The sequence below is a fragment of the Sturnus vulgaris genome, chromosome 3 (assembly GCF_052056855.1).
Source record: "Sturnus vulgaris isolate bStuVul1 chromosome 3, bStuVul1.hap1, whole genome shotgun sequence".
NCBI classification, from domain to species: domain Eukaryota; kingdom Metazoa; phylum Chordata; class Aves; order Passeriformes; family Sturnidae; genus Sturnus; species Sturnus vulgaris.
The window spans coordinates 86,056,448-86,083,730 of record NC_142245.1 but is presented as its reverse complement, the minus strand read 5'-3'; the positions used below and the strand labels follow the sequence as shown (position 1 = coordinate 86,083,730).

The 27,283-nt window shown below is 43.1% G+C and overlaps 1 pseudogene; it reads right to left on the bottom strand.

The window, feature by feature from the left end:
• Positions 1-23,766: 23,766 nt before the first annotated feature.
• Positions 23,767-25,722, bottom strand: LOC148224464 (uncharacterized; annotated as a pseudogene).
• Between the last annotated feature and the right edge of the window lie 1,561 nt (positions 25,723-27,283).

Below are 27,283 nucleotides of genomic sequence, written 5' to 3'. Positions count from 1 at the left end.
CATTTTACAGAATTAATTTCAAAAGCAGAAACTCTTGAAAACTGCTTTTTAGACAGCCAAGGGCATGGGATTTCCTCCAGGGAGTGACCCAGCAAGGCAGGGTGCCTCCAGCAATGGGTCTCATTGCTTGAAGTCACCTCCAGATATAATCAAAAAGCTTTAGCAAATCTGGAATAGGATCTACTGTGACAGAAAAAAAAAAAAACAAAACAAACACTGACCTTGTAAAAGAAGTCTTGTTTTTACCATGAATATGAAGATGGACCCTTGCTGAACACAGGAGCAAAGAAAAGGATGACATGCTGGATGGCAGCAGGGGATGTACCCATGCTGATAAAGTATCTAAAACATCTTTTAAACCTTGGCAGCAAAGAGGTGAAGAGTTTAATTAACAAACCCAAACCTACTCTCTTGAGGCAATGGTGAATTTGATATTAAAAATGGAAAAGGTCTCTAGCTTCTGTTGCACTTTCTTGCCATCCCAGAGAATGCTTTGATATTTCAATTCTCCATTTTGGCTAAAAGGCCAAAGCCCTCAGTGGTATGTTCAAAGAAGCTGCAAGAATGAAAGATCAATTACAGCATCAACATTTTGGTCCAAAACCGAATCTTTACCCTGTTTCTCTGTAACATCTGTGTGTCAAGTGCAGAGATGTTCATCTCTGCTAATCTCGATCAAACACTTTGAGATTTTAAAAAGTACTGGGTTTTAATTTGTGCTAATTTTTGGATAAGCTTTGATAAATCCAAACTGATTTCAAATTACAAAGATGATTCAAATTTTCAAAGTACTCTGAAATACTCTGCAATAAATAATTCCATTTCCTCTACTGAGGAGGAAACCTCTGGCCTAAGCCCCCAGGGTCTGTGCAATAACGACTCCTTTATTCAATCTGCTTCATCCTTCAATGGAGCAGATTAATTTAGTAATCTTAATATAGGGAATTGTATTTCTCACTAGCCCCTACAAGTTGGAGTTCTCAATACTTAGACCCCATACACTGACAAATTGAAAGTTCATTCAAAAGCAGAGCAATGGAAAGATCAAGGGAAATCACGACACTCATCAGTTCCTGTGGCAGCTCTGCTGCTCTCTGCACTCAGCAGAGCAGACAAGGGGTCACATCTGAAGGCATCATTCTCTCAGACAGACCGAAATGTGCAGGGAAGCTGAAGACATTGAAGCACTGTGAACTCTTCCTCTGGACATACTGTAAGGGGAAAATAATTGAATTAGTCTGAGGATTGGCTGATGTTGACATTTTCAGTGAAAGGAGTCAACTTACAAGTTTCTGCAACCTTCAGCGCTTGCTGACATGAAGTAGTGGTTTGCTCCTTGCAGTATTTTAGTCACTTAACATTCCAGATACACTGTTTGAAGTACCTTGGGATCAAAACCACTCCCTAGATAAGCATAGGCTCCTAACACAGATGGATACTATTTACTAGTGATGCTCTTTCTTCCAGCCCCACTTTAAAATGAGATGCCTGTTGGAAAGAATCCACCAGACTGACAGCTTTATAGACTGCAGCTCTTACCCACATGACAAAAATACTCCAAATTGCAGGATCTCAGTCATCCTTCTTGCCACGCTATCCAAACGAGTGCTTTCCAGGAAGGAGCTGCCTCACTGGAGAAAAGGTCACTCATTGCAACACTCATTCAATTTATAATTGGCTTTTTAAAGGTGTTAACTGGTATCATAAGGTAAGCAACAAGTTACAATGAGACTGGATTGGAGCACAAAAATGCTGAGGAGAGCACTGCTATCGTATATATCTTACCTAATTTGAAACACCTTCACCATAGACATAAGCTACTTGTCCAGAAGCCCTGCACAGTATAGGGACTAAGCAGAACTCTCTAGAAGGATTTGTGTTAGGTAAATTGGATCTTACATGCCCTGTTTAGATGCAGATACCTACATTACAAGAACTTGAGTTTGGACTGATAAATCCAATTCCAAATCATATTTGGATAGACAGGGTTTTTTTTGTTTTTTTTTTTAGTTTTGCTAGTCTATGTCAAATTCAAAGTTATAATTACAAAGGAAGAAAAAATAGTGTGCTGCAATTAAACTGTGCTTTTGAGAAATGCTGTTAGTCCACTTGAAATGCTAAGCTGCCACTTGAGAACAGATAATAATAAAAACCAAAAAGGAATATATTTTGCAGAGAGAGTGTTCAGTTTTCAGAATCTTAAACTAGTATTAATATTACTTATTATTCTAATTTTACCTGCATAGCACAAGCAATGTTCATGCAACTTCATAGACAAATAAAGGTGACAAGCCTTGACTTCAGAGCTTAAAATATAAATGAGACTAAACATAGAAAATGTTGACAACAGATGAAGGGTAAAGTGGGGCATGGAAGAAATAGGCCACAAGAGTGTAACAACATGAGAGAGGCACTTTTTGGGGTGGCTACACCTCTTTATTTCTGCTTTGGCTCCTCCAGCTACTTTGTGTGAAGACAGTGACAGGAAGAAAAGTCAAAGACCTTATCCAGGAAAAAAGAATGCCAGAACTGGGACCATCAGTTTCAAGAGTTCACCAGTCTCACCTCAAGTCACTGTACCAAATTACTTTCTGAAGAGCTCACAACAGTGGAACAAGTAAAACTCTGAAAGCATATTAAAGTAAACAATTCACTGTTCCTCTTCTTATTGAAAGAGGTTAAAGTAACTTAAACAGAATTTCAATCAATCATTCCCATCCTGATGGACAAATTTCAGTCCAATTTAATTGGAAATGGCAGTTGAAAAATCTTGATAAAAGAGATTTAGATGAGAATGCTAACAAAGAGCAGTAAAAACTGGCATGTCTAATGCAAGATTGTTTTTCCTTTTATCTCCACAGTAATTTTCTAACTCAACTATTGAATTTCTCATAATATCCTGAGGGATGCTGTGAAACCTGCTATTCAGCTGCTCTAAAGGAATCCTTATTGTCTGAAACAAGGAGACACATTCAGTTCATGAACCCAAACCAAGTTTCTTTTTTCACTTCCAAGATTTTTTGGACAATGTTTTCCACCTATAATTTCAAATTACAGATCCATTTCACCTCAGGCTTACAACTATGGTTTCAGGATGTTCTGGGAGAAGATGATTGATTAGGTGCCTGACAGAACACATGCTGAATTAAGCAGGACCATCCAACCCTTTCACAGTTAATTATGGTGTCTTCTGGGATGATTTGTTGATGACTCCCTCACACAGCATGAAAATCCCCTCTTCAAGTCTTTAAGATCACCAGCATTTGTGACCCTTCTATACTGATACCCCTTGAAATGACCCAAGACCATTTTGAAGGAATCACACATATAACCTTCAATGAGGGGTGACAGCATAGGATTGCAGATACAGCTTCAATCAAAGGATGCACAACAGCCTGTGTGATATGCCAGAGTATTTTTCTACAGCTTTATTAGCTAGACAGCCACAGGAAGCAGCAAAGAGGGCAATAGCTGTGTATGAACTGACCATGTACTGGTGACAGCAGCTGAACATGAACCAGTGTGTGCCCAGGTGGCCAAGAAGGCCAGTGGCATCCTGGCCTGTATCAGCAGCAGTGTGGCCAGCAGGAGCAGGGCAGTGATTGTCCCTCTGTACTCAGCACTGGTGAGGCCACACCTTGAGTGCTGTGTCCAGTTCTGGGCCCCTCACTACAAGAAGGACATTGAGGGGCTGGAGAGAGTCTGGGGAAGGGCAATGGAACTGGGGAAGGGCCTGGAGCACAAGTCCTGTGAGGAGCAGCTGAGGGAGCTGGGGGTGTTTATGCTGGAGAAAAGGAGACTCAGGGAAACCTTTTCCTTCTCTACAACTGCCTGGCTTAGCCAGGTGGAGGTCAGTCTTTTCTCTCAGGCAACCTGTGACAGGACAAGAGGACATGGCCTCAAGCTGCATCAGGGAAGATTTAGTTTGGAAACCAGGAAGAATTTATTCATGGAAAGGGTTATTAAGCATTGCAATGGACTTCCCAGGGAGGTGATGGAGTCACCATCTTTGGAGGTGTCCAAGAAATAACCAGATGTCACACTCAGTGCCATGGTCTATTTGACACGGTGTTGTTCAGTCATAGGTTGGACTCAAGGATCTTTTCTGACCTAAATGGTCCTGTGATTCTGTGATATGTGCAAATTGAGATATGTTGTACTGAGCGGATAGGTGACAGGAGAGATTATGTGATTGAAGTATAAAGCATATGTATATACTATGTTTCCATATACCACGTGGAAAACTGATTATTTCTATGAAGTAGCAGAAATAATGTCTACATTTTTAAGGAGTGAGTGAACAGTAACTATACATTATAGAGCGAAACACTGCAGCATAAAGCAGAGAGATGGTCATTAATTCTATTTCTTTATATCTTACATGTTAAAATAAAAACTAATCAGTGAAATATTAAACCAAAGCAGCCCACATTGCACTGAATTTCTGTTGCTAGGCATCATTTGTTCATACTGTGATGCAAGGTGTTTTGCTTCTAGTGTAAAAAAAGGTGGTAAGATTCTCCGACCTTGTAAATATTTAATCAGGCAGTAGAAGAGATAAGCAAGTGCTGAAAAGAAAACTGACTAGATTCATCTTCCTTTTAAATTCCAGGAGAATTCTGTAATCCTATCGTGTGAAACGGACAGTTCCCTGTGATCCTGTTCATGCTTTTATGCTACTGGCTTTGTTCTCAAGCTAGCAGGCTGACTCCTATCCACTTAACCTTGTTTTGAGCACAGTAGATTGGATTTCACTGTAGTAGGTTGTTGTGGTTTAATCCCAGCCAGCAATAGCTGCTTGCCCATTCCCCCTTAGTGGGATGGGGAGAAAATGGGAAGGGTGAAATTGAGAAAACTCGTGGGTTAAGATAAAGGCAGCTCAATAAAACTGCATGCAATAAAGCTGCAATAAAGCCATGTATGCAAGCAAAATATATCAAGGGATTCATTCACCTATCCTGATGGGCAGGCAGATGTTCAGACATCTCCAGGAAATCAAGGCACCACCACATGTAATGTGACATGGGCAGACAACACCATCACTCCAAATGTCCCTTCCCTTCCTTCCTGTTCTCCCAGAACATTGCTGAGCATGACATCAGTAGTGTGGGATAACCTTCTGGTCAGCTGTGGGCAACTCTTCTGGCTGTGTCCCCTCCCAACTCCCTGTGCACCTCCTCCTCATGGGGGGGTGGTGTGAGGAGCAGAAAAGGCCTTGACTCTCTTTAAGCACTGCTCAGCCATAACTAAAACATCCCTGCTATTAACACTGTTTCCAGCACAAATCCAAAACACAGCCCCATAGCAGCTGAAGAAAATAACTCTCTCCCAGCGAAACCCAGCCAGCATGAACTTCAGCAAGTCATTAGCTCCAGCCTGAATGTGCCAAGAAATGGAGAAGACACCCTTTCCCTGAAAGCTGTTCCCAAATTATTCATTCAGATTGCTTACAAAACTGAGGGTGACACACTCGAGGTTCCAGCTACCTGTTCCTTCCACCTTCTCTTTCTCCTCAGTAAAAGATATTTTAATATCTAATCTATTCCCTTATATAATTACACTCTAATCCTCTTATTCTGAGTGTCTCTTGGGTAAACTAAATTCATTAAACTGTGTGTATATGATGAAAGGCTTTTCCAGTAGTTGCAAAATAATTTTTGTATGATCTCCAGTATGTAAACATCCTTTAGGAAATGTGGACATTGCAAATAGAATTCAGATAATATAAAATTAGTTGTCTAAAACACAGATGTCTTGTTTACTGTAATAGTTCTGACTCTATCCAGTCAAAAAGTGAAACAGACAGTGCCAGGAGACAATTATTCCCACCTCTCTGAGGCACCTAGGAAGGCTGGATGCCCTATGAAGGTGTCTAATTGAATGCACAGGATGTCTGAACAGCTAGTTTATGTTATATTCCTTTCTGTTAAATCATGAGAGCTAGTTAAGATGTGTAGCAACAACTGTACAAATTCTCATATCAAGCAGAGAAGATATCACCACCCACTCATTCTACTACTAATGCACCTATCAACAGAAGTAGATTTTTCCACTTGGAATTTGTATTCAATTTGTCCTTTGCTACAAGCACAAAATCTTTTTTAGAGTCACGTTTACAGCATACATTCACACATTCTGTAAATATGGCGATGTCCTCCCAGCTTCTGGATGTGGGTGGCTGTTTTTTAATTGAGTTGTTACAAAAATTCATGCTGTGTAAAGAAGATCAGTTTCTCAGACAGCTCCATAAAGACTCCCTTACCACTGTGTCCTTATTGTCATCATACATGTTTTGCAACTTTTCATGCTGCTCTGGGCCTAGAAATGCAACATACACAAGGATGCAGGGTGCTGCCCATCACATTCACAGTGATGTCCCAAATCTCTATGAGAGGATTTAAATGGGGATGTAGTAGTCTCAGATCAGTTGGAATGATGTCCATGGTAGGATGGCTTTTCTTAATCCAAAGTTTCATACAGCAAGATCACACTTGTTATGGTCTTGCCCAGACAAAACATCTGCTGAGATAACTCCAGCTTTTCACATAATCCCTGCAGTTAAGGCAGAAAATACCAGAAGCTGCTGCTGTTAAAAATATGCTCTGTACAAATCAAGTGGCTTGCAGAACTGTGGCTCCTTTTAAATAATACAGAGGACTAATATTAATCTGGCTGCAGCTCCTCACAGATAAGCCTGGAAAAGCTCCTACATTACCACACCAAACTGAAGCTCATTTTGATATGGAAGAAATATAACAAAAGTGTGCAGAAATGCCACTTCTTAAGTCGGCATTCTCAGATATCTGTGTTGAACATCACCACACTCAATGGTGGCATTGTCAAAGCTCGAAAGAATGCTACTGAGGCACTTCTCATGATTTTTAAAAGCAGTCTCCTCCTCACTGAAAGGATTAAAATTATTTAGATGAACCATCTCTGCTGGAGCAGAGATTATAAGATGTATCTTATCTTTATTTACTAGACTGAGAACAATTTTGTAATATAACTTTTTGATGGCAGCTCTTTTTCACAGGTTACAGAATCACTTTAAGAAAACAGCTTGTCTTTCAAAATTAAATTTGCCACTGGGGGAGTGTTTTCCTGTGGATTTGAAAGCTGTTTCTGGAGAATAGACCTGAAACTGAATTCAAGTGAAAACAATTCAATTCAATTTTTTAATGGGGCCAGAAATACTGTTGTTTACATAAACCACCAAATTGAAAACATGAATACTTAGATGTCTGAGCTAAAAGGTTTAATCCACAGTTTGATATTGGGTTCAGTTTTACTGTTGTACTCCAGAGTAGAACAGACACTGCACTTCATGAAAATATCTAATGTGACAGGCACAAAGCGAGTCTAGAAAAATGCAAAATTATCTCAGGCCCTAGTATCACAAGCCTCTGCTCCCTGCAGCCACTCCCATGCCAGACTTAATTAAAAGAATGTTTGCAGTCCTTACCCATTCCTGTGCAAATTCTACGTTTTTCATTACACAGCAGATCAATCTGGTTTGGAATAAACTGGTGGATTTTGTTTTAAAGTGGATTTGGCTGAAAAAGAACAGCCTTTTTCTGTAGAAATTAGAGAATTTCTTACAGATTCTAAGTGGCTCTGTGCGTCCTGGGAAAAGTATAATGGACAAATGAATTCATCACAGCTTTTGTTGTGGTATGTAAGTAAAATTACCACTAACTGCCAAATCTTTGGGTGTTATAAGTGGAAACAACCCTACTGGCTACCATTTAATCTACCCTGTGATTCTGCATCCCTGTCTGTGCATAGCAGCATTTGCTGTTAGATGTTGGTCTTCATGACCATGTCAGAGCTAACAAATAATATGGGCAAAGGGCTCTTTAAAAAATGCTCTTTTGACCCAAAGCAGGGTGACTTTATCCAGTGTGTTGGATTTAACCTGGATGGGCACCAGATGCTCGCCAGGTGCTCTATCACTTCTCTCCTGAGGTGGACTGGAGAAAATACAACAAAAGATTCATGGGTCATGATACAGTCAGGGAGAGAACACTCATCAGTTCCTGTTACAGGCAACACAGACTTGGCTTGGGGAATTTAATTTAATTTCTTGTAAGTCAAATCAGAGTAGGGTAATGCGAAAGAAAACCAAATCTTAAAAAACACTTTCCATTCCCTGCCCTCCCCCTCTCTTCCCAGACTCAACTTTGTTCCTGATTTCTCTACCTCCTCTTTCCCAGTGGTGTAGGGGGACAGGGGATGGGGACTCTATTCAGTTTATCACTCCTCAGGTGGAAGATTCCTCACATTTCTTCCCCTGTCCCAGCATGGGGTCTCTCCCTTGGGAGACAGTCCTCCATGAGCTTTTCCAATGTGCTTCCTACAGGCTGCAGTCCTTCATGAATGGCTTCAGTGGGGTTCCCCCATGGGATCACATATCCTGACAACAAAACTGCTACAGCATATGCTCCTCTCTCCATGGGGCCACAGATCCTGCCAGGAGCCTGTTCCTGCAAGAGCTTCCCATGGATCACAGCCTCTTTTGGGCCTCTACCTGCCCTGGTGTGGGTCCCCTCCATGGGCTGTGAGTGGATCTCTGCACCCCGTGGTTCTCCCCGGGCAGCAGGTGAATCCCTGCTGCCTCACCATGGGCTGCACCATGGGCTGCAGAATCTCAGCTCTGGCATCAGCAACTCCTTCTCCTCCTCCTTCACTTTTGGGGTCTGCAGGGTTATTGCCTTTGCATATTCTCACTCCTATCTCTAGCTGCAATTCTGCAGAAGTTTTTTTTTGCCCCTTATCAAATGCCTTATTCCAGAGGTGCTACCACTGTCACTGATGGGCTTGGCCTTGGCCAGCAGTGGGTCCCATCTCAGAGCTGGCTGTCGTTGGCTCTGTTGGACAAGGGGTAGGTTTCTGGCATCTTCTCACAGCAGCCACCTCTGCAGCAGTCCCACTACCAAAACCTTACCATGCAAACCAGGTACACCCAGAATGCCCACTGGGATCCTTGTCTATGTGGTTTGAATGAGCTGAAGCTGTTCCATGAAGCATGCTTAATAACTAAATAACAGAGATGGTGCTCTGGGGGATGTTCAATTCCCTTGTGTCTGGCTGTGCTTGGCACTGTAGATGTAGCCTGGAGGACTTGAAAAGCAAAATTTCTCCCTGCTGAGCAAAGCTAGATGAAAGCACAAGTACATAACCTGTACTATGGCTTGACATCTGCTCCCTTAGAAAATCTGGGTTCTAATTTTACTTCCATTAAAATCTATTCAGTCTTACAGAGGACATGTTTTTCATTAAGCCATTTATAAATGTTATTGATTTTGAAGTTCTTAGCTGTTTGAAGGTACTGTCCTAGTCTGTTCACAAATAACAGAGACAATACAGTGGAGCATTCACTTTTATATTGAACCTTTATATTAACTACAGAGACATTCAGATTATATAGATGTGTACCTATGGGGATGCCGAATAAAATTATCAGACAATATTCTATCCCTCCTGTTCTATGTTCTAGCTGTAGAGCAAAGGAGTTGTATTTCATATTGATAATATGGTATTAAAAAGACTGGTTTTAGTGGCTTCAGCATGTGTTTCTTAAAAATTAGATGTTGTTTTATTTTTAGGACACAACGGAGAAATAGCAGTCTGTCCTGGTTTTGGCTAAGGTAGAGTTAATTTTCTTCAGAGTAGCTGCTATGGGGCTGTGTTTTGGATTTGTGCTGGAAACAGTGTTAATAGCAGGGATGTTTTAGTTATTGCTGAGCAGTGCTTAAAGAGAGTCAAGGCCTTTTCTGCTCCTCACACCACCCCCCCATGAGGAGGCTGAGGATGCCCAAGGACTCAGGAGGGGACACAGCCACCACAGAGACATCCCATACCATATGGCATCATGCTCAGCATATAAAGCTGGGGGAAGAACAAGGAAGGGAAGGGACCTTTGGAGTGATGGGGTTTGTCTTCCCAAGTCACTGTTACATGTGATGGTTCCTGCTCTCCTGAGGATGGCTGAAGACCTGCCTGCCCATGGGAATTGATGTGTGAATTCTTCAGTTTGCTCTGCTTGCATGTGAGGCTTTTTCTTTACCTGTTAGCCTGTCTCTCTCTCAACCTACGAGTTTTCTCACTTTTAGTCTTCTAATTCTCTTCCCCATCCCACTGGGGAAAAGTGAGTGATTGGATGTGGGGATTTGTTGCCAGCTGGAGTTAAACCACAACAAAGTGACAAAGAAAATATCCCTAGGGAAGCATGTGCATGAAATTCCAGATGGAATTGAGAAAGGCAAAATGCAGCTGTCCCAGTCTCACACAAAGGGACCTGATATGGTGATATATTCTCATCTTGGCAGCTATTTCCAGACTTCACTTTGTTCCTCTACACAATTTGTTTCTCCTAGAAATCCCAGGCATGCAGCAGAGCAGCTATTGTGCCAACACATAACAGAAAGACTGTTTATCCCAAGGAGTTGAAGATGAGATCTAAAATATATGCATCTATTTATTTAGGCAGGATGTAAAGAGGCAAACCACAAATGCCTGCTTTTCCTTGCAAACACTTCCTTAGGGACCCAAAGCTGGCTGAGGCACACCTCTGACCTGTATTACATGCTTTTACAAACTGGCTGATAAATATTAGCCATAAACACTTCAGCTCTTCTTGCTACATCTCCACAACAAGACCTTGTTTTTCATGCTATTCAACAGCTAATACATGCCCTTCCTGCCCCTAAATTGGCTTTACTCAGTTTGTCACTTTCATTATGAAAAGCTAAGCATGGTATTTTTTTCATGTTAAATCCATGCATTCACTTGTGAGGTGGATCAACAACAAAAGAAAGTGATGCATGTACAACAATTCGTTTTTGCAGGTGAGTTGTGCCCTTGATTTTGTTCTGAATTTTACTTCAAATATTTTGCTCAGATTCCTTTGTGCTTTTTTCTGCTACCTACTGTAAGAGTTAAAAACTCAAATGTTCTTTGATTTAAGCTGTAAACAGACAGGTTAGAATAAAGGAAAGCATTGGGAGACACCAAATGAGCCAGCTTTCTGTCATTCTTTTCAGGCTGATTACAAGTCTCACACTGTGCTATGCACTTTTGGAGTATTTTACAAAAGATTTAAAATCCATTGAAAAGGTAAATGAAATTCATCCAGGAAAAAAAAGAAAAAGAACAAAAGGAAAAGAAAGGAACATTTTTTATATAGTCTTTGTTCTACCCAGATAAAGTACTGCTTTGGAATCATTTACAGTCTCCATGCATAGTGAAGCAGGCTGGCATTCCAAATGGCTTTAATACAGTATCACTGTACTTGGGAGACATCCTACCCTGCAGCAGGCTTTGCCATGTTGGAGTCACCCTCCTCTTCAAATGGTTGTTTCTGCTTAGTGATTAAAAATTTTAAAAGGCCATTTTTTCAGCCTTCCCACAAAGCATGTATATTATTGTATGAAAAGTCTCATTAAAAAATAGGACTTTAACTTTCATTTGCCAGAGTTTAAGACTAAAAAATAACAGGACTGCTACAACTGTGTTAATACAATTTTAATCTCTGGTTTCTTTTAATCTTCCACACATCTGAGGTAGAATTGCTTCTCCTGAAGAATAAAGCATTCAAATACATATTTTGTGTTTTCCCTGCTGTGTTAATGAAACTGGGCAGTTTATAAGGAAATTGAATTAGTCTCCTCTTTAAATATTCATTAATTTAAACAGAAGGACTGGAAAATTGGTCACTAGCTATTCAGTAAATAGCACTCTCAAATTGGCTGTCCCTATAATTGCTATGATTTTTTAAAATAACATTGATTTCTTTATGCAGTGAAACAACATATTGATACAAGCACATTCAGACCATTAGTATGACTATTGTTCAGCTGTCTCCTGTAGGGCTCATGATTAACAAAAGGATAGCTTGATATGACCTTGTGCATATTTTGAGAAGATATTAAATAATATTTCTCTATCAAACTAGTGGCAAACCTCAGGGAGCCCACAACCATAAACACTGTAAAGTTTAAAACGCAAACAATGTAAGCACTTTGGGAAGACATACACTAAATCCTATTTTGATGAAACAAACTCTTGAATGTATGATTCTTGAATATGGCCTTATGCTGTTATTTAGTTGCTTTTTAAAATATGACTTATATTGAATATACCTATATCATGGACCAGACATATTTTTGTCCTGGAGTTCCTGGACAGAAGTTTATGCACAGAGTCTGCAATGGCCACGGTGTAACCCAGGCTGCCACACATCTACTGCTCAAGTGACAAGCATTTGCAGGGTAAGTCTGAGGACTCCTCCATGTGCTGGGCTTACTGAGGAAGCACTAACCATCTGTCCAAAAAAATGACCTGTATTATCTGGCCCCTCACCTTTCAAGCACCAAAGAGCTGAGCTGTGTATGTGTAAAGACACCTATGAGCAATTTGGGGAGGATTGGAGAGGTGCCTGTCCATTTTTTACTTAGCTGGCTCTTTGTTGGTCACTGGCTGCTTTCATACAATGATGAATGATACTGTCCAGTGTGTTAAAGGGAAATTTCAGAAGACAAATGAGAAAGACAAATATAAGTTAGAAAAATAATCCTATTTCCTAACCTTTACAGGAACACACATATTTACTAGTGAAAAGAAAGGAAACAGAAATGTGTACATTCCATTATTACATTTTATGGTCAGCTGCATCTACCCAAAACAACTTCTTCAAGTTCCGGCATAGGAGTGTGAACCTTCTTTAATGGCAACTTTGAACAAGTTGGGAATGGAGGAGAGAAGTTGAAGCTGAGAAGAAGGTGGGGATTTTGGATGGTTTAGGTTTTGTCTTTGTTTATCATCATCCAACTCTATTGTGGCCGGCAATAACTTTAAATTAATCTTCCCTATGTTCAGTATGTTTTGCCATGATGGTAATTGGTGAGCAATTTCCCTGTCCTTATCTCATCCCATGAGCATTACTTTCCCTCCTATCTTGAGCATGGGGAATGAGAGAGTGGCTAGTTGGGTATCTAGCAGCTGTCCAAGGTCAACCCATCAGATAGGGGTGTGGAGAAAATACAGGATCTTCACTCAGCTATTTACCACGGGATAAAAACATCCCCTAACAACTCCATCTGTTTTTAACTAACTCTCCTAATCCCTTTCCTCACTTCACCTACATGTTTGATTATGTTTATGGAGGCAGTGGTTCTACAGATATTAATTTCCTTCTTGTGCTTGGGGTTCTGTTGATGAAGACACATAGCCTGGTATTGCTTTGAGATGCCACCCTCTGCCTCAGCTAGAGAACACTGCTGCAAAGCAATGTGGAACCTGAAGGTAAGCCAAAGCTTCCCAGATATCTGTGGAAACAGGCAAACCAAGGGGACAATTCATTCCCACAAGCAAAAGGCAATTATCCGAGGCTGGAACTCAGGTAAATGTAGTAGGTTATGGCATTTTGTTCAGTGGGTGAAAACACTTAACAAAAACTCCTTCCTTGCTGCTCAGGGCTTTCCACGTGATAGGCTGCCCACATAGCTATAGATAAAAGGCCAGTGCTTTAGGAGCCTGTGAAGATTTAGAATGCTGCATTTTTGCAATATCTAGCACAAGCATAAGCTAGGTGATTTCTTTCCTCTTCGGAACTGTCCAAGTATAGTTTGAAGCATTTGCAGACTCCTACATTGTTTTTTCATTCCATTTGTCTTCTTTCGGTTAACAGCGTGAGTGTGTTTACTATTTCTTTACAAGTTATATTTTTAGCCATCTCAGCACTCTTGCTGCTCCACATCCTCACAAAGCTGAGTACAAAACCTTGGCTTGAGATCTCTAGGTTATCCTTTCAGCATTATTCAGTTATTAAGCTTCAGTTACTGTAGCTCTACAAATCTCTTCATACAACCTATCACTAAATTACCTGTGCTCACAGTTTCCTTCATGCTTCTATGAAGGTAGATCTGCTTATTTTTGTTTGTCCTCATATCATAGATTCATGGAATAATTCCATTTAGAAGGGACCTTGGGGCTGTTCAGCCTCTGCAAAGAGCCTGTCGATCTCTTGCTCACTCGTCCTGACAGTGTGCAGCTGCTCACCTCCTCTGCAACTCCTTTGCTTGCCAAAGTTCCTGCTACATGTCCTGCCACAAGGACACTGTCACTGTCCCCTACCTGAGCCCCAGGGCAGCAACCAGGCACTGCCTGGTGCCGTGCCTGAGATTGGTATCCTTGGTTCTGTGGCATCCACCCACATAACTCTACTGGAATGAGGTCTCCAGCATGCTGAGGGCCAGGCTTCCTCCCAGATAGGAGACCATGTCCCATGGGGCCTCATCACTGTCTTGGGATTATGACTATAAAGATTTTTTGGCTATATATACACACATATGTTTTGGTTCTTCCAGTTGTCTGAAGAAGGCTTTTTCTACTTCTTCCTGCTCAGGTGGTCTGTACAGACATCCATCACAATGTCATCCAGGATGATCTACCTTCTAACCCTGACCCACAAGCTCTCAGCTCATTGCCCTCCCCAAGGCAGAAACAGCTGCACCCTCCTTGCTCTCTCGTATAAAGGCAACTCTCAGTTGTTCTGATTTCCCAGAAATGGTTTTGCCCCACCATGTTGTCATGTAGACTGACCTTATTTGTGTGTGTACCATTAGAATGGCCCCATTTCTTCTCCTTTCTGCCTTATGTTGGGTATAAGGTCTCTTGTCTGTATCAACCCACATCCCTTCTTTGCCAATCACTTCCTCACTTGATAGTAGGTCATCAATGCCTCTCTCCTCCACCACTTCTAGTGTAAAACTTCTTCCCAGGTTGGCCAGCACATTGGCAGAAACATTTTTTCCTTGTTTGGCCAGAGGAATCCAATCTCTTCCCAGAAGTTCTGATCATCAGAAAGGCTTCCAAGGTCTTGAAGACAAATTTTCGTTGTTGCCACCAGCTGTGCAATCCCTTGTTGTCATACAGGATTCCTCCACTCTGCCTCAAGACCTTCCCCTCATTGATGGTACCAAGCATGCACTGCTTTGTGAATACTCTGTGCCCTTGGCTACCACTCTTGGATCCATGTAGTCATGCTTGATATGCTCCCTGTCTCCCCTGACCTCACTGCTGCCCCCATGGAAGAGCAGCAGCAGGTAAAAGTCCCAAAGTTGACAAGACTTGGGAGCCTCTCCACAACATCCCAGATCAAAAAGTCCCCAGCAAACCTCCTCTAATTAACTTGCAGCTTTATCTCCAGGGAGCTCCCAGGAGTCTCCCTAAGAGCCCAGGATTTCACAGATCTTGAAGCTGAAGGCAGCACCTGCTGTGCCATTGGGTATCTCCTCTTCTCTGGGGCCCCATCTTTGCCCCAGACCAGAGGAAGAGCCAGGCCCCATATGAAAGGAGAAGAGTTGAGGGTTTTTTTGTGAGCCTTTTCTTTCAATTTCATGACCTTTTTTGAATAAAAAGTTATGGTTTTTGTTCTTCAGTACCATTTTGTTTTGAATGGTTGGCAATCTTTTTTGGTACTTGCCTAAGGAAAAGGATACCCTGATGGGGAAGGGAAGTGCTTCAACAAGAAGCTCATGTGCCATCATGCCCAATAGGGTTTTATCTTGTACAAATGTAGGTGAGAAACTCCTGCCTTTGAGACCTGACTGAAATCAGAAAGGAAAACTGAAAAACTGTGAAAAACTGTGAAAACCACTTTCCACAATAGAATTGAAAGAACGGATGAAGAACAAGTGCGTAACATAGCTCAAAGTTTTGAAAAGAGGTAAACAAACTGGAAAAATGCGGGGGAGATAATTCTGGACTTAATGCCTTTAAGTACAGACTCTGTTTGGGATGTGTTGGTACACCACTGATCTCAGAAGGCCTGTTTAGCAAAATGAAACACAGCCAGCCAAGTGTTTGGCTTAGCCTCTGTACTTCTCAAAACACCAGGAGGTATCTCAAGCAAACAAAAATTCAATCAGTGGCTTTCCTACAACCTAGACAAAAGTTTTTAAAAGATGACAATTCTGAAAACCTAGATGCAGAAAGCCCTGGGCTGGCTGTTGGTCTGTGAGTTAGTTATGATAGTATTGCCTGATTCAGACATAAACAGTTGAAGAGATGACCTTATTTTTATGTTGAAAAAATTGTATCAGATATGACTAATTGGAGACTAAAGGCAGGGAAGAGCTTAGAGGCACAGTAATTGTTCTTCTCTGATCAGAAGGATCAAAAAAGAATCCCTTAGAGAGATAAATTTAAAAATGAGATTTTTATGGCATGTTGATCATAAGACTGATTTTTTCTGGATATGCCTGGACAATATGCTGAATATGTTTAAAAACAATCTTGTTACCAAAGATCTGAAGGATTTGTTCTCTTTACTACACATCTTGTTCTATATAATGGTCATGTTTCCATTTGTCTGCTCAACAGCAGCACTTAAAAAAAATACAATTCTTCTATTCTTTCAGGAATAGTGGATGTGCTATCTGGCTGTAGAACATCTGCATTTCTAGGAATTTCAGTGTTATGGATCTGAGCAAATGATTGCTAACAATAATTTTCAATAGAATAATTTTGTTTCAAGACCACATTGACCCTCTATTTAATGGCTGAGGACACATAAAGACCCACTCACTCAGACACTGAGTCTCCTGTGGCATCAAGCCCAGACTACTGAGGCCAAAGAGTGGGAGACCTTTGGGAAGCTTAAGCACAGCTGGCTGGGCTAGCACCAGCCTGCCCTCTTCATCCTCTGAAACCTGTCACCAGTTAGGACGTGTGCCTGGGAATGTCTGAGCTGCTGCTGGAAGCTGGGGCTCTGGGTGAGCTCGTCTGACCAGGAAAAAGAGAAGATGCTGCTGTTCACTTTATCTTTCCCTCCGTCTGCACATGCCAGCATTTCTGAAACAGGACCATTTTTTCCCTCCTGCCACAAAACGCAATACTAAGTGAATAAATTTAGAGTTTTGTTGTGGAGCACTATTCAAAATGCCCTTGGGAAATTAATCATAAAAGAACTTCTTTAGTATTATACAGCCTCATTCAGGAAAAGCCTCTGGGAGGGACAGATCCTGGTGTACACACATGCATTCAGAGTGGGAGGTGTCCTGTGCCCAGGAAGAACTGGGCTTCCCTTCTTTAATGTGTGCCATGAGATATGCTATATTTTCAGCTACAATGAGATTTTACCAGAGTGACATAAAAACTGGTAAAATGGATGAAGTCAATGTCAGGCTGAAAATTCCCAGTCCTTCATCCTAAAGTAGAAAAGTGATATCACTTGATAAAGGAAGAGAGATTTGAAAATGCTTTGTCTCTACGAGGTTTCCTTCCCAGCACTCCTGCTCTGTCAGGGCTCTTCTATCACCTTGAGAAAGGGGTGCTGAATATGTGCCTACACGAAGCACTCATTTCTACAGAGCATTTCTCTCTCACAATGGTTTTCAAATCTTCTATTGTGCAGGCAGCTGCTTTGAGTGGCTGAACCTCTCTGAACCTTGTTCAGGATCCACTCTTCTCCACTTGCCTTCCCAGCTGCACAGATGCTTTTCAGAGACAAACCCTGATCCTGGAGAACAGAACAGGGCATTACAGAGCGGGACCATCCCAGGCACAGTTTGGTTTTGCTCAGGAGAACAGTGAACGTTTCACATAGGCTGTGCCTTCTGACCCTCTTGCTGTTCCTCCAGCTGAACTCTCCCTTTTTCATGGATGCACACAGCCAGCTCACACCATGCTGAGAGATGACAGAAACAGATGAGTTTCCATCTTTGCTTCTTGCTTTAAATTCACCGTGGTGCCTGAGTTAGATACACAAACTTGGTCTTCTCCTCAGTGTCTTTTAAACGTACTGAGCAGTCTCAATGTTGAAGATATTTCTGTCTCCATTGCAGCTTTTCTAGAGGGGTATCTTGTTAGTATAAACTGGCCAGTGCCAGATCTTTTCATTCCTCTCTGCTGTTGCCTTTATTATCCATTTCTGCTAAGGACAGCAAAGCTAGCACCACTCTCTGTCCTTTTGAGGCATTGCAATCAGCCCAAGCAGGACATAAGATGTATTTTTGTCTGCAGCCTAGCTAGGCACTCCATCTTCTCTGCAATTCATGTCTCACTACACTATTCCTCAGCCTAACAGGTGTTGTAAATTGATGTATTACAAATACTAGTGAATCCCAGAAAAGAGAAGAAAGGAAGGAAGGAAAGGAAGGAAGGAAGGAAGGAAGGAAGGAAGGAAGGAAGGAAGGAAGGAAGGAAGGAAGGAAGGAAGGAAGGAAGGAAGGAAGGAAGGAAGGAAGGAAGGAAGGAAGGAAGGAAGGAAGGAAGGAAGGAAGGAAGGAAGGAAGGAAGGAAGGAAGGAAGGAAGGAAGGAAGGAAGGAAGGAAGGAAGGAAGGAAGGAAGGAAGGAAGGAAGGAAGGAAGGAAGGAAGGAAGGAAGGAAGGAAGGAAGGAAGGAAGGAAGGAAGGAAGGAAGGAAGGAAGGAAGGAAGGAAGGAAGGAAGGAAGGAAGGAAGGAAGGAAGGCTCCAAGTTTTAAGCTTTTTTAATGCCCCTCCAGAAGTAAACACATTTGAAAGTAAAAGTAAGGCCGGTTGAACTTTCATATAATTACCAGATTGTGGTATGAGAAGAATAATTTATCCTTTGGCTGATCTGAAGAAAAGAAAAAATATGTTATCCCATTTCACAGATGAAGAACAGAAACATAAAAGCCTAAACACTTCTTGTCCCAATTTGAGCTTCCAACTGGGACAGCTATGCTAGGAGCCTCAGTCTTCCCTTTGGCATTAATGGAGCAAAACAAGCACCTCAGAGAACATATGAACATTCCTAAGGCAGCAATCACACTGCTTACACAAATATGGTCAACACTGACAACTCACTGTTTTCACAATCACATATAAGAATCCCCAAAACACAAACTGTGTCATATCAGAAGACTTAAGAAAATGCACTCAGGGGATCTTCCATTTTCTGCAGCTGTTAGGAAGAGGTGGCTCACAGATTTTTTAACCGTAAGACTCAAAAAGAAATTATTCAGTGATAAGATTCTGGAGTCATCTGACATCTACTGACGTTAGGAGTTTCAGGAAATAATGATGCACCTTTCACAAACGTTGCACAAGACTAAAGATGGAGAGCTGGCAACTTTATATCTCCCCTCTCCAAATGATAGATTTGAAAAGCCAATTTTCCAGCAGGGTTTCCCTTGCCTGACTGAAAATGTTTCTGTTGTTGTTTCACGTAGCCAGCCTGACCAATGAAGTGGTAATGCATGGCTGGCTGGTATCAGATGCTCCCCCTGCCATGTGTTCCTGCCAAGGCTCCACACACAATTCACTCTATTGAAAAGCCAGCTCATTTCCACTTGCAGCCAGCTCTATTCATATTCCTCTCAGAGTTAGTGACAATAAATATTATAAAATCACACAAATCCAGATGGTGTGGGTTGGAGTTGCCAGCTGTTCTACCACTTGTGAATTGCCTCTCTCATCCTGCAGCTTGGCTCCCAGAGAAAGCATCTCATCAGTTTCCTGTGGCCTCATTGCATTTCTTTAGAAGCCATCCCTATCCTGAGATATTTTCAACTTTTACTGTAGATATATATAAAGGAGAGAGAGGCAAAGCAAATTGGAGACAGAAAATCAAAGAATCCTTTATCTCAGAAATTGAGGATTATTTTTCAAATAATGACCTTAACCTCTCAACAGCTTCCCAGTTTTCAACCATGAAAAGAGACCACTTCAAGGGTTCAGCTGATTTTTACTAATTCTTTTTCACAGGACACTTATATCTAAAAAAGAAGCAAGTGTTCTCTTATCTTGCCCATAGTTATCCTTGCAAAATCAGGAGGAAAACAGTGCCAAACGAACACAGAAATTGAAATGCTGATGTGACCTGTGTGAACAGCACTGTAGAAATCCAAAATATTGTGACAATTACCTTGTTTTCCTGCGCTGAGTTTTCCCATGAGTTTTGACTCTCTGAGCCTGGGGTGGTATCTGCAGGCCTGATGCAGGCTGCAGTTGAGTGGAGCCACCATCTAAATGATTACCAGGACTGGGAGAAGGGATGTAACAGAGCTGTGGTTAACAGAAATGCCACTAACACAGATGTGAACATATGTGAGTGCCACAAGTTCCATCCTCGTATTGGACTGTCTCCTGAGACTTTCTGTTGAAAAGGAATGCAAACAAGAGTTAGTGGAAGACAAGGGAGGTGGGACAAGTCCACAGTCAAGAACAAGGAAAGCAGCTGCTCAAAGCAGCAAGAACAAGGAAAACCCAAAGTTTCCCAGTAAGAATGGGGAAAGAGAAAGCCTGAGGCCAGAAGTGCAAGTAAATTCACTAGCCATGGGCCACAATGTAAGTCAGCAGGCTCTTGGGCTCCGGTGTCAGAAGGGAGCAGGCATCAGCAGTGATGTAGATGCTCACAGCTGCTGCTCTGGCTGGTGCCATTGTCTGGGACTGTGGTGATGGGACAAGGGTGTTTGAGGAGGAAAAAGTGTTCTCAGGGACTCTTCAGGCTGGTGTCTGAGGCATCAGTGTTTTACCAACATTCTATCTCATTACATTTGCAGCAAACATTATTCAATTTCTTTGTTTAATTTCATCTTTCCCTTGTCTAGTCTCCAAATTAAAAAAAACAAAACAACCAGTAATGAAAAGGCAGGTCCAGACAACCAGACAACCCATGAGCCAAGCCATCTGGTTAGGTTCAGTGAGGAGCATGGCTGGGCACTGGTGAAGCCCAGGAATCTGTGCCTGAGCTTAATCCCAGTTCCAGTGGAGGTGCCCAGTGAGGGGTGTCATGGTTTTCTCCCACAGCTCTTTCCACAGTGGTGTGATCACACATTACAGCACTACAACGGGTCAGGGCTGCACTTGAGCACAGACAACCAAACCCTCATGCAGAGGGGTTGCAGAGACTGTTGGTGCGTTCAGGACCAAAAAAAAATGAAGAATCATAAGGATCGTTGTTCCACTAGGGTTTACAAGTTTCCACAGTTGCAGAAATCCTACTCAAGGTAGACTCAGGACTTTTGAATAAAGCTTTTAGTTCATGTTACAGGAAGGTAAAATTATAGTTGCAGATCCATAAATGCATCAGCTACTGAATGCAACATAAGCCTCTTTTGAAACACTCATCATTTCTACTTATCTCCATGTTAGTGACATCCAGTCACTTCTGGATCAGAAAGAGTAGGAGAGAAGGGGAGTGCCCACCTCTAGTCTATACACACCTCATCTCACAATGGCATGAAAGCTCCTCTTCTCATTCTCAAGCCATTACTTAAAAAATATCCTTGGGTCAGAAACTCTACAATTCAATGTACTCTTTTCTGTGTCTGCTCTTTCAGCATCCCTCTGTGCAGAACCCTGTAATGTTTCATTAATTCCCAGCTGCCTCCTGATGCTGGAATTTTACCATCAGAGACTGCCTACAAGTAGGATATCAGGGATGCTGGAAACATTTCAATTAATAGATAAGACAATTTAGGGTTAGGCAACCATGAAACTGGGTTATCTGGTCACAAATTTCACATTTGATATTATAAAAAATTCTATATTATTATTTTATACCAAAGGATTTCGTCAGCAAAATCCTATTTTTACCTTTGCTAAACACTGGGATTTGTATCATTTCCCAAATTATTTCTGGAAAAAAAGTGTATGATGCTCACTGGGATTTACTCAGGTGCCAATGGGAGAGTCGTCTCTAACACAGTTTTCATCCTGTTGTGGCTTGTCATTTTTCCTCGTTATGGCCTTGTTTCCCCTTTTGTTAAAATGGTTCGTCCCAGTGTTGTAATCTCTGTTTGGTTTGTTCCAGGTTGCCCTTCTTCCCGCCAAGGCCCTGTCAATTACTCCTAAGCTCGTCCCCCTCTTCCAGACCCTTCCCTGCCCGTCAGCTCAGACCCAACCCTCCAAGGTGTCAATCCTCCCTGGCCACACCTGTTATTCTAGAAAGTTCACTGACAGTTGAAAGTTATATATTATTAGTTATATATATATTAGTGATTGGACCTTGTATGTTGAACCCCTCCTAAATTCCCCCTTATTGGTTTGCTGTAGTTGCAGTCCCTCCCTATGTCACTCTCCCAGGTTTCCCTGACTGGTCTCTGCACTGCACTGTCCCATGGGGGAGGGCCCTCATTTAAGTTCATGTACAGCTGCTCTCCTCACCTTTCTTGGTATCCCTTTCCTGACTCTGGTTGTCCCCCTACCCACTCCTCTAATAAACCTCTTGGAACCTCAAAAGGACTCTCTCCGGCTCTTTGCCTTTCCCCGGATGCTGACAACTGCTATAAAGGCTCTGAGCCTTATCCTCATCCCGGGCTCCGAGAGATTCTGGAAGAGGGCCACTCTTGGCATCTCCCCCGCCTCAAGAGCTGGCTGCGTGGGTTGAGACTGAGTGGACAGAGGCGGGCGGCGCCATCATCTACATCTAATTTCAACAAACATGTCCCAGAGGAGAGAGATTCTCTCCAGCAAAGATCCTTGAACTACAGCATGACTTTTATTGTCTAAATTTATCATTCTTTTGAGTTTATACTAAAAGATCTTCGCAAAGTTCTGTCCAAACTCTGTCTTGAATTTACCTGGTAGGAGCCCTATTATCTTAGTAGCAGTGCAGCAAGTGAGTCAGCAGAGAATGTGCCCCTGGGTTTGTTACTCAATCACTCACATCTGTTCAGGGACACATCTGAAACAGGCAGCAGCATTTCCAGCCCTGCCCCAGGGAGGCTCTTACACTAAGCCGGTGTGACTCAGCAACATTTCTTAATTATCTGATGGTTGCAAGAGACTTCAGATTGAAATGTTGTCAGTAGCATTTTATCCAAAGTGGCGAAAAGCTTCGAAAAAGCACTTTTGGGACATACTCTTGCCAGCTTTATGGCACTGGGTGTCCATTACCATAAACAAACTGATACCTGAGTGTGGCCTTCTGGGAAATTTCATATAAAGCCACAGGAAGGCTCATCTTTGCAACCTCCTACGCCTCTGTCCTTAAAAGCAATGCTACTCCCTGTGTAGGCTGGGCTCTCCATTTCCCAAGAGATTGTGACCTTCTCTTGCTGCTCCCCAGTGTTGGCAAGGCTGAGCTGCCTTGGCACAGGGGTCATGGGTTTGTCACCATCTCTCTGGGTGAATGGAGCTTGGCACCAGGTGGCTGCAAGGTCTGAAAGTAGGTAACAGCAAAGACCTTGAAAATATGGACAATGATTGAGTAAAGAGGTCCCAGAACATGTAACAATGCACAGATGGGCTACTAGCTATTGTTTAAACAGGGCAGTGTGGAAAGCTGGGAGAAGCTGCTTCTGGTCTGGAAAAGAGAGCAGCAGCTGAGCAAGGAAAGAACAGTAAGCAACAGGTACCTGCTGCAGCCTGGAATGCAGGTCCTTTCCAGGACCAGCCAGTGTGTAGCCTTGGGAGGAGGTCAAGTTCTGGGTTGCCTCCAAATTCAACCTTATAAAAGGGTCAAATTTGGGGAGGACGAGTTAGATGCTTACTGTAGATACAGCTTTCCTTATTGAAGAGCTGGGTGTGATCACCTCCACAGCAGTGCCTGAGGCCATGCAGGACCATGGCCAGCAGTGCCACTTACACAGATTGACACGGTTCACCTTTTGCCCACTCAGATTAGGGCAGCTTCACTAGCTCCGGGGCGAACCTGTGCCAAGAGTGGCCTCTTCCCAAGATTTGGGAAACTCAGGATAGAGGTAGAGCTCCAAGCTCTTGCTGTGGTGGCAATAGTCCGAAGGAGAGTAAAGAGCACAGGAGAGTCCTTTTGTAGATGCAAGGGTAAGGTTTATTGGAAAGGGATAGGAAACCAACTGGGGCTGGGAAGGAGGAACCACAAAAGGCAGGGAGAACGTCTGTGCAACAACTTAAATAGGGGTTTGTACCCATGGGAGGGTACAACTTGCCAACAAATCAGAGTAGCCTGGGGGTATAACACAAGGGCTACAACTGCACTTAAGCAATAAGGGAAGAACATAGGCAGAGACCACACAACATAGTCAATGGTATGCATAGGTTGGGATGATGAACACTGAATATTCTGGAAGAAAGGGAGGGGCCAAAGGAGATTGACATCTGGGTGGGATTGGATTAGGGTGACAGGCAGGGAAGAATCTGGAACTATAGGAGGGGTTTGGGGATAACAGACAAGGGTGGAGATGGGAAGGGGAGAGACTAAAACATGTTAAACCAGGGGGGTACAACCTAGGAATGAACCATTGTGAAACTGGGTATAACCTGGATTAATTAATCATTTTGAATAGGGCAACAGACATTAAAAACAGGATCAGTAACACCAACAAAACGGTTTTGACAACTGACACCAACCATCCCAAGAGTCCCCAGCCTCTAAACAGGTTGTCCAACCAGCCTTCGGACTCCTTCTTGATGCTGGCGACAAGTTCTTGCAATTGTTTAATCCTTGAGTGGATACTTTGACCACTGGATGATAAGTTGAAACAACACAGTCCTTTGAAGTCCTCGCAGCCATGGCCATGAACCAGTAGAAGAAAATCAATGGCAGCCCTATTCTGAAGGGTCGTCTTCCTGGTGATTTCATCCTCTTCGAGGAGGTCACTGAGGGTGGTTGATGTAAGGTTCGCCTGTTTTGCCACCCAACACTCTAGGTGGCCAAATTCTCCTAGAGCTTTGGCCGCCAATGCCAATGGCAAAAAGACAGATACCGTGACCCTTTTTGGCTTGGTCCAATGGAAGATTTCTGAATCTCAGTTTTCATCCAAATTTTTCATTGGACTGCCAATGTATTGTTTTTTAGCTTCCAATTAGCAATTTGGGTTCTGTTGGGTGAGAACACGATCAATCGCCCGATTGTACATGGCCCTCCGAGAAGACAAGAAGGGATGCCTGCCCACCCCCCGTCACTGCAGATGAGGAAGACCCCTTTGTCTAACTTTAGGTGTTCCTCACTGGGGGCTTCTTCTCCTTGTGTGGTCTTGTTGCACCATTTAGTGGCTTGATATTCGATGGCGTACTGGGCTACACGGGAATATCTTTCCGGGTAATAGGGAGGTTTGTAAGCAAAGTTAACACAAAAAGGGGCAGGGGAAGAACCTAAAAGCTCAAATTCCTGGAGCTCCTCTTTTGCTTTGGGAAGGTCTTTAGCCCATTCCCGCCACAAAAAGAGGAGGTTGACGCCAGGAAGGTTCGAGGACTTGGGGTAATTCCGGGCATTAACATGGTCACGAACCGTGAGGAGCGCTTTTGGGTACTCCATGGGCTTAAAAGGGATCCCCACCAGGCAGGTCGACAACAGATCCTCTACTGCTGCCATCGACATGCAGAGATGGTCCTGCTTCACGGCCTGGGTGAGGGTCACCCAAATATTCTTCTTTGGCTGCAGGACTATCCACTCTGCCGAAGGCTGGCATAGGCTCAAGAGGAGAAGTAGACGATACCACATTTTGAGGCCTTGGGAGGTTGACTGAAATAAATGAAACACAACTCAAATCTTTCAAACAGTTAAAAAAGCTGGGGAGAACAAACGTGTTTAGAGCCTGATCCGGGGCAGAGAAGTCTTGCCCACCTGGGGACTCCTGCTGGTCATTGGAGGAGTGCCAGCAACGACGTAGTGCTGCACATGTGACCTCTCTTGGGGTTGGCTTTGACTGAGGTGTATGCTTGGCGAGGTATGGTCGAACCCACCTCTGAGGGAACCACCTCAACCCGAGGGGAGTGGACACACAAGCATACCCATGTCCCCAGGCGATTAATTCATGTAGGCCCTTTGTACTGCATGTCTCCAGGCTCTTCACCATCACAGGAGGATGTTTTCTCAACAGTAATGCTGAAGAAGAATTGTGAGAAGTGTCTCACAATGGGAGGACTCAAATGTTCAAAAGAGCAGTTCAAAAAGTTGATTGTAAAAAGGGAGCAATGTAATTTGGTTTGTGGACTATCAAGCTGTTTGTCTCCCTGTTGCTGCTCTAGGACTCGTTTGAGCATCTGATGGGCACGCTCAACCATGCCTTGACCTGTGGGGGAATAAAGGATGCCCATCTTGTGTTTTATTCCCCACTTCTGCAGGAACCCCTTGAAGGCTGTGGAAGCATAGGCTGGACCATTGTCCGACTTAATTTCCTCAGGGATCCCCAGCACGGAGAAGGCCAGTACCAGGTGTTTTTGTACGTCCTTAGCCTTCTCCCCTGTGTGGGCAGAGGCGAAGACTGCCCCAAAAAAGGTGTCAATGCTGTCGAACTGTGGCATATGTGTGACATCCACCTGCCAGAGCTCACAGCTCTCCAGGCCTCTGGGATTTACACCAGAGCTTAGGGTCAGCGCCCCAAGCTTCTGGCATTGGAGACATGTGGCCACTATATCTCTGGCCTGGTCATGGCTAAGCTGGAACTGCCGGACCAGACCAGGCACATTTTGGTGGAAACACTGATGACTCAGCTTGGCTTGCTGGTATACATCAGGTAACCTAGCCATTTTGGCTGGCGTGGCCAGGGTGTCTGTTCTTTGATTACCCTCAACAATAAAACCTGGCAAGTCTGTATGTGACCTCACATGCATGACGTAGTATGGATGCTCTCAGTGGGAGACGGCATATATAAGTTTCGAGAGCAGCTGGTAGAGGTTCTCCTTTAAAACTGAGTTCTCCACTCTAGACACCACACCTGCCACATAGGCTGAATCTGTTACCAAATTAAACGGCTCGGAGAACCTCTCAAAGGCCCTAATGACTGCATCTAACTCAGCAATTTGAGGAGAACCCTCAACAACCTTAACATCTGCCTCCCACTGCTGAGTTTGGGGGTTCTTCCAAGTCATTACTGACTTGTGAGAAGCCCCAAACGTGTCTGTAAAAACTGTTAAGGCCTTAAGCGGTGTCCGGCTCAATTTTTCTCAAGGAATCAAATTGAAATTTGAGTTAAATAATTTGTGGCTCTGATGATATACTGATATTTGTCCAGTGTAGCTGTCCAAAGCTAACTGGAGGACCTCATTTTCCTTGAGCAAGCGCTCCAGAACCTCATTGGTCAACTTACCCTATGTCAAGGTAAGAGGTACGTGGTACAGTTCTTACATACGGGCCCTGGCCTTCCTGATCAGCTGAGCCATCAGCTCCTGTGGCCTGGTGATACTTTTGGACCGCTGGTGACTGAGGAACACCCACTCTATAATTACGAGGGGGTCCCTCTGGTCCTGGTCCCACTGAAAGATGAGGCCATGGAGGTGTGGCAACATTCCAAGAATAATGTAGTTAAACGGCAGGTTCGGCAGGTATCAATGGGCCTGTCTAGATCCCATCGCCTTTCCCACCTTTTCTAACACAGCCCTAGCCTCTGG